Source organism: Cebus imitator, unplaced genomic scaffold (assembly GCF_001604975.1).
Source record: "Cebus imitator isolate Cc_AM_T3 unplaced genomic scaffold, Cebus_imitator-1.0 Scaffold215, whole genome shotgun sequence".
NCBI lineage: Eukaryota > Metazoa > Chordata > Mammalia > Primates > Cebidae > Cebus > Cebus imitator.
The window spans coordinates 932,298-940,388 of NW_016107530.1; the positions used below are offsets into that span (position 1 = coordinate 932,298).

Below are 8,091 nucleotides of genomic sequence, written 5' to 3' on the forward strand. Positions count from 1 at the left end.
CCCGCAGAGTGTCTGAGAAAGGCCTGGCCTAGAGTTTCTTCACTACTGGTTCCCTGGAGATGACATCAGCTAACCTGGCTCCAGGAAAGAAGGGCAAGATCAGCCTCCTCTTTGGCCAGGGGCAGTTCTGAGCAGAAGAAGGAACATGGGAGGCTGGAGGAGAATAAAGTCACTTATAAGCTGGGGAAGGATGGCTAAGCTCCTGTCTCTGTAGGTAAAGAACAGAAGAAAAGTGGGCAGAGCTACAGGGCACCCCTCAGAGGGACTGAGGGACTGAGCCCACAGTAACCCAAAGCCAGGGAAAGGCAGCATTCCTTAGGGACAGAACTGGTGATACAAACGGATACTCAGACAGGGTCGCAGCTGCCCCTTTCGTTTTCCCTTTCTGCCCTCCCACTCTCTCTCTCTTGCTCTCTCCTCTACTTCCCTCCCTCTCGCTTTCACACTGGCTCCCAAATTACAGCCTTCTTTCAGAAACAGACACAATCAAGGTGGTGTGCATAGCCCTTGTCACAAATGGCATCTCAGGTCCTCTCCAAATGGAGCATGGCCTTTAAAGAGGAAGGCAATGTCACTAACAGCCTGCCTCAAGGAAGATGCATCTCCAGGAAGACACAGCCCAGAAAAAAATCTCTCACCCTCTTCAACTGATCAGCAGGCAGGCTCTTGGTGGCTGATTGCAGGGCCAGGCCTGGGGCCGCTGGGGTCTGGGAGACAAAGGCATGCCCGCCTTCCTCAATGCTCTTTGTGCTGGAGCAGGAGGACCAGGACTCTGCCCTGGACTGGCCAGCATTCAGGCCCAGCTTCATCTGGGGTCCTTGAACAAGCTTACTCTCTGACTCCAGGCTGCAGTTTCCCACTTGTAAAACGGTAAGACTACCTGGTCTCTGAGAACACTTCTAGGCCTTGAGTACAGGTCACAAACTCAAATGGCTACAGGAGCAAGGGGGTAGTGGAAATGAATAAAGTGGGGTCCGAAGTGAGGCCATAGGGAATGGGTAGGACTGTGGAGAACTGCAAGCTCATATAAATCTAAAAGGTGGCCTGCAGGCAAAATTCACACGGGTAACAGAGGTCAGAGTGAAGGCAGAAGAGTAGTTACTTCTGGAGTGGGATAACATGGCCTGGGAGGGGGCATAAGAGAGGCTGTCAAGGCGCTGGAGATGTTTTGTATCTTCATGGCAGTAAGGCAGTTACACAGGTGTATAGGTAAGTGAAAATTCACCACTTCCACTTAAGATCTGTTGACCTTAGTTTATATATGTATTCTTCCATCATTATTATTATTACTATTTTTTGAGACAGGGTCTTGGTCTGTTGCCCAGGCTGGAGTCTGGTGGCACAATCTCGTCTCACTGCAACCTCCATCTCCTGGGTTCAAACAATTCTCCTGCCTCAGCCTCCCAAGAAACTGGGACTACAGACATGCACCACCATCCCAGCTAGCTCTTTTACATTTTTAGTAGGGATGGGATTTCACCATGTTGGTCAGGCTGGTCTCGAACTCCTGACCTCAGATGAACTCCTGCCTCGGCCTCCCAAAGTACTGGGATTTCAGGCATGAGCCAGACTGTGCCTGGCCCATTAAATAATTTTTAAAACAAAACAAATAAAAGGGATAGCTCCAACCCAGTTTCAACCAACAACTGTTGATTGGGAAGGTGGACACAGCCTTGCCAGTTCTATGCCAGAAGTCTAGATGTTTATATGACTGCTGGAGTTTTAAATGTTATCAGTAAGTAATTACAAATGAAAAACTGCAACACCCCCTCCCAACACACATGCACACATATTCAGGAAGAATTCAATTTATGAATGTATCAATTGTCAAGCTCAGAAAATAAGAAGAGGTTTCACCTCTTTACTAGAATATAATATGCCTAACATATAAGTAAGTCAAAGGGATATAACAGAAGCTACTACATTTTGCATGTATACTATGTACCAGCTACTATACAAAAGGCATTGTCTGTAGTTGCCCTCTTATTAATGCTCATAGCAAGCCTACAAGGCAACTGAAAATTATTCCCATTTTACAGATGAGAAAAATAAGGACTGAGCCAGGTTACATGCCAGACTCAAGGCTTTGGAGCGCTAGTGGAAGAAATGGTGCTCAATACCAAGTCTGTCAGCCTCCAAACTGCCTTATGAAAATCACGAAGGGAATGCATTATGATCATAATAATAACCAACACTTGCCTGGGGTTTTAGAATATGTAAAAAACATGAATGCTAAAACTGAGCCTGCTGTGTCACTCTCAGCAACACAGCCTGCAGCCCCTGAGGCTGAGAAGGGCTGTCTGATATTCCCATTCCCCTCACCAATACACCAAGAGATGCCAACATTTATTATCGAGGTGACACAGGCCCCAAGACCACAAATCCTGAGGCTCAAATATATGGAGCTGTGGGCAGCAGCAGCGGCCCACCCCCCTCCCCATGACAGATCCTGATCAACTTTCACACTCAAAGACTAGAAAGCTGTCTCCATTTGGCTACGTCTTAAATATGCCAGTTTTCTGGCTGACACCTTTCTCATCAAAAAGCTTGGTAAGAACATGCATTTTCTGCCCTATGGGATTCAATAAAACCATTTTCATGTTGAATCCAAATAAATAGGGCCTGTAAATGTTCTAATGTTTTCTGAATTGCAAAAATGATCATTCATCACCGCTGCAGACATTCAGATCAAGTCGGAGAAATGTCCAGCACGCCAGAAGCACCCCAGTGCCCCAGTCGTTATGCCCCTGGAGTAACCATTATTCTGACTTCTATCATATAGATGGGTTTTGCCTACAGTTGCCCCCTTCTCTACAGGGCCTATACTTTTCAGTTCTCCTGAGTCCCCACCACTCCCTATTGTCTTACATTTGGCCCTGCTTAACTCTTTTGTCTGCATCCTAGGCAAACAAATGTCCAAGGGCAGATGGCTAGAGTCCAGAGTACAGCAAGATGGGCTTTTGCCACCCATCTTGAAAGTAACCACCACGAATACTTAAAACTGGATATAGGCACAGAAAACGGCTGTCGTGTTAATGATCACTAACGATAGGGCTGGAGAAGGTAGGAGAGCTATCACCCAGCAATAATCACCCAGCAATAACCCATTCAGTCAGTGAATAGTTACTGAGTACCAACTACTCCACTAGAGTGGAGGAAAAAGCAGCAGCCTGTGCCCTGCAAGAGCTCAGCGGCTACAGAGAGGCCAGAGCAACGCAGAATAGTAAGAAGCACCAAGGAAGGACCGTGAGTGAGGGAAGCACAGGCTGGAGAGGCAGCCCACCCGCACCTGCCATCCTACCTGAGGACTCGGGAGAGCTTCCGGGAGTTGACGACTCCTGAGCAGCATCAGCATCACCCATATCACGCACACTGGAATTCGGTAGAACCCAATCTGATCCTCACTTCTCTATCAAAGGCAAAGTACTCCCACCCTGAAATAACCTATCCGGTACAGTCCGACTTGTAAACAACCTTGCTCATCTATTAATGGACAAACAAGACTGCCCAGTGCCAAGAGGAACCCAAATCAAGGCTCAAAATAAAATGTTTAAAAAACAACTAAAACTGAATTTGAAAATGAGTTCCAAGGCAATTAGGTCAGTTTTTACCATCATTTTTACACATTAAAACCTGGGGGTGGCCGGGCGCGGTGGCTCACGCCTGTAATCCCAGCACTTTGGGAGGCCGAGGCGGGTGGATCACGAGGTCAAGAGATCGAGATCATCCTGGTCAACATGGTGAAACCCTGTCTCTACTAAAAATACAAAACATTAGCTGGGCATGGTGGCGCATGCCTGTAATCCCAGCTACTCAGGAGGCTGAGGCAGGAGAATTGCCTGAACCCAGGAGGCGGAGGCTGCGGTGAGCCGAGATCGCGCCATTGCACTCCAGCCTGGGTAACAAGAGCGAAACTCCGACTCAAAAAAACAAAACAAAACAAAAAAAAAAACCTGGGGGTTCAAGAAAGCAGTGAGACGTATTAAACTTGTTATATTTTTATTTATTTATTCATTTTGAGAAGGAGTCTCACTCTGTCGCCCAGGCTGGAATGCAGTGGCCTGAGACTGGGCAGATGCTGTCCCGCAAGCAGAAGGAATCAAGCAACTTACTCTCCACTTCATCTGCCCCTCCCAGGTGGATCGGCCCATTGATAATACCTCTCAGGCGTCCTAGAGGCGGAGTGTGTACATCCAGCTTCTGCAAGCCCTGCACCCCTCCACTTACCTCCTACTGGCCCATGTACAGAAATTTTTGTTGGGTTTCTTTTTTTTTGAGACAGGGTCTCATTATATGGTCCAGCATGGAGTACAGTGGCTATATTCACAGACACGATCCTAGCACACTACAGTGTCGAACTCCTGGGCTCAAGCAGTCCTGTTGTCTCAGCCTCCCAAGTGGCTGGGAATACAGGGGTTCACCACTGCACCCGGTTCCATGTTCAGTTTTGATTGCACGCAAAGCTGAATTATTAGTTATTCTAATCTGTTTAACAGACCCTGAAACAGGCTGGGCATGGTGACGCATCACTGTAATCCCAGCACTTTGGGAGGCCTAGGTGGGCGGATCTTGAGGTCAGGAGTTCAAGACCAGCCTGGCCAACATGAGGAAACCTCATCTCTACTAAAAATACAAACAAATTAACTGGGTGTGGTGGTGGGCACCTATAATCCCAGCTGCTCTGGAAGCTGAGGCAGGAGATGGCATGAACCTGGGAGGCAGAGGTTACAATGAGCCAAGGTCATGCCACTGTACTCCAGCCTGGGCAACAAGAGCAAAACTCCATTCAAAAAAAAAAAAAAAAAAAAAAAGACCCTAAAACAGACACTTCTGTGGCATTAGTGTGGTACAACTCGAAGGGGCCAGTGGTGGACTATTAATCCAAACCTAGCAAAACTAGCCAGAGAAAGAAGTTTCCATCTCATTCTCATCTGTGTTCTTCTCCACTGCCCTATACAACACCCTGCACCAAGGAACTATGCAATGCATCTTAGAGAAGGCACTGTGGACCAGAGCTCAAGCTTTACTGAGTGTATGAGTCACCCAAGGATCTCATGAAATAACAGATTCTGATTGAGAAGGTCTGGGGTGGGGCCCAAGAGTCTGCATTTCTAACAAGTTCCCAGGTGATGCCGATGTTGCATGCCCACAGCCCACACTCAGAGGAGTGAGGTTCCACTTGACCTTCCCCTCCCAGAAGAACGTGCATTTTAAATGGGCACTTCAGGAAGGTTCCCTTTAACATATTTGGCTCAAATAAATGAAGCTCAAATGGTGAAACTGCAGGTAAGGTAGCTTATTGGGTGGGAGAGCTGTTCAGGAGGCAACCAGGACTATCTGACATCACACCCCTTAAATCAAGCCCTTTGGTAAGCAGACATGAGGAGCCCAGATGTCTGGAGGTGAGGACGGCCAAGACAGAGAAGTATATGGGGGCCCAGCACAGATAAGGCCAGGATGCTAGCTCAGGGCCTCCTACCCCTCACTGCTGTCCTCCAGCAATGCCGGCAGAGCTTCCTGGTTCACACCAGTCGCTTCTGTGTGCCACCTTCCCAGCTCACAGGGTACACCCACCCTCTATCATGAGATGTTCGGCCTTCCTGCCCTCCCAGCCCTAGCAGCCAGAGCCAAGCATTGCTGTTCCCCCAGCCAAGGGATCCCTTCCTAGCTTCTCCTTGGCAGAGTGACATCTAATGCCCCCATCCCTGTAGGTGCTGACCGTAGTGCACCTACCCCTGCAACACGAACCAAGAACCAAGCACTAACTCCAAGCCAGCTCTCCCCACCATGGGCTGACTCATCAACACCACACACCTGGCCCCAACTAGGTTCTGCAAGCACGCCCCGCCCCACAGCCTAATTCTTCCCTGTGTGAGGGTCTGACTCCCCCCCAACACACACACACACACACACACACACACACACACACACACACACACACACTCTCCTAATGTGTCTCTCTAGCTTATTTCAAAATCCAAATTAGGGTGGCGGCACTTGCCAAGGGGCTGGAAGGCGAGGTCATTGCCAGCTCTGGTCTGAGAGGGCAAAGGATGCAGAAAAAAAGAAGGCTCTGCTTTCTGAATTACTAGGGAGGATGGGGACGTTTGACTACTGAGGAAAGGCTAATTTCCTCCCAGTGGACCGCTGACAGCACTAGGGCTGGGGCTGGGGTCACAGTGGGGCGGCGGCTGGCACCGGATCTCTGCTGACAGCACGCAGGCAGCCTCTCTAGGTGCCCGCTCGGGGAAAGCCAGGCAAACTGCCCGCCGGCTGGCGCCGCCACCTCCTTGGAACACGCGGGCTCTGCCCAAGTCCCGGGCTGACCTACGGTGGAGACGAGGGGCAGTGCTCCCTGGTGCAAGCCCCTAAGGGCAGCCAGCACGCCTCGTAACGGGCCAACTCCGGGGCCAGAAGGCGAAGCGCGAGCCGCATAAGGCTCCCGGCTCCGCGAGGGGCGCGTCTTCCCACAGCTGGACCGAATTTGGGAGGATGCATAAGTCCCCTGGGGTCTCCCGCGGGCACAGGGGCGTGATAAGGGGAGGAGAGATCTACGTGCCTTTAGCTCCCTTCAGTGCCGCTGCCTAGCCCGGTAGGGGTGGGCCACACCCCATCCCCACTGTCCAAATGGGGACCCAGAGCTCAAGAGAGGATGGGATTGGATCCCAACGCCCTCCACTTCCTAAATTCTCCCCACCCCAGACCTGGACCCTCTACCAAGAGCCGAGAGCAAAGCTCCCGAATGTTCGCTGTTCCAGGACCGGGGATGGGGGATGGGGTGCCTGTCCTCCCAAGGCTAACGCGAACGGAATTCGAGTTCCCGGGCAATCAAAGTTGCCGCGCGTCGGGCTGGGAACTCGGAGCGGGACGCGGGGCTGGGGCCAGGGGCCCGAGACCGAGCCGCCCCGAGCGCCCCGAGCGCGGGCGATGGCCGCGCTGGGAACAAGTGGTTCGGCAGCTGCGGTCACCACCAACTTTCCCGCCGCGCGGCGGGCGAACGGTGAGGGGAAGGCGAGGGAAGCGAGGAGGGAAGGGGCGGTGCGCGGCTCCGGGTACCGTGTGCGTGTGTGCAGCGACGCCGCGCCGCGCCTCGGGCTCTGCTCTCCGCCGGATAGGCCCCCGCGGGCCGCCTGCTCGGGCCCTGGCCACCGCCGCGTCTCGCCGCCGGTGCGAAGGCTCATGCGCGGCGTGCCGGCTGCTCCCGGGTCCCCTCGGGCCGCCCGCTCGCTGCTCGCCGCTCGCAACTTCAGGCGCGCCGGGGGCTCGGACGAGGCGCGCCCCAAACGTCCCAAGGCTCGGCCAGCCCGCGCTCCATGCCCGGGCCGGGCTGCCCCGGCCCGCCCGGCTCAGCGTCCGGCCGCCGTCGGACTTGTCCTCTGGCGGAGCACCGCGCCCGCAGCCCGCGTCCCTCTCTTCCGAGCCGCCGCCGACGCTCAAGTCTGCGATCAACTTTCCCTCGCTTCCCCCGCCCAGCTCGGCCCCAGCCGCCCAGACCCCGCCTCCCGCCTCTCCCTCCCTCGCCTCCCGCCGCGCCCCGCCTGCCCGCCTGCCCGCACTCGGCGTTCCCCCACCCCTCGGGCCGCCAGGACCCCCCAGCCCCCCGCCCCGGCCCTCCCGGACCCCCGGGATTGGCGCCGAGCCCCGCCGGGCGCTCAGGGCATGAATATTTCAGTGCCGGCGAAGCTGCCCTCTGCCGATGTCATGGCACCGGCTGCTGTGGCAACTCCACGAATCCCCCAAAGGGACAGGGAGGAAGCCCGCGGAAGCGGCCCCAGGTGCGAGACAGAGCCTTGCCCCGCAGGGCCGCCCGCCGTCCCGCAGAGGGGCGCACAGGGGATGGGGGCCCGCCCAGCCTCGCGTCCGCCCCGCACCTCAGGCGGAGCGAGGTAACGCTCCCGGGAAGCCCGGGCCGGCGAGCGGGCGCTCGGCCTAGGTGAGCCCGCGCTATCTGTTGGCTTTAAGCGCCCCCTCTCTGCTCCCAGAGTCGCTGAGCGGTCCCTCTAGTCCTTCGGGCCGCTTGGCCGACGCTTTTCTCCAAACAGCTGCCTTTGCCCACCCCACTCGTATGCTCCCTCCTGGGCCTCCTCCCTT

General features: G+C 54.1%; 1 protein-coding gene across 4 annotated transcripts in view; it reads right to left on the bottom strand.

The window, feature by feature from the left end:
* CDH23 (cadherin related 23) overlaps window positions 1-7,447 on the bottom strand; it is a 420,778-nt gene extending 413,331 nt beyond the window's left edge. For all 4 annotated transcript variants that reach the window (XM_037745824.1, XM_037745823.1, XM_017548835.2 and 1 more), the window contains exon 1: window positions 7,057-7,447. The gene's annotated coding sequence lies outside the window, so the exon portion shown is untranslated. The remainder of the gene's footprint in view (window positions 1-7,056) is intronic.
* Between the last annotated feature and the right edge of the window lie 644 nt (window positions 7,448-8,091).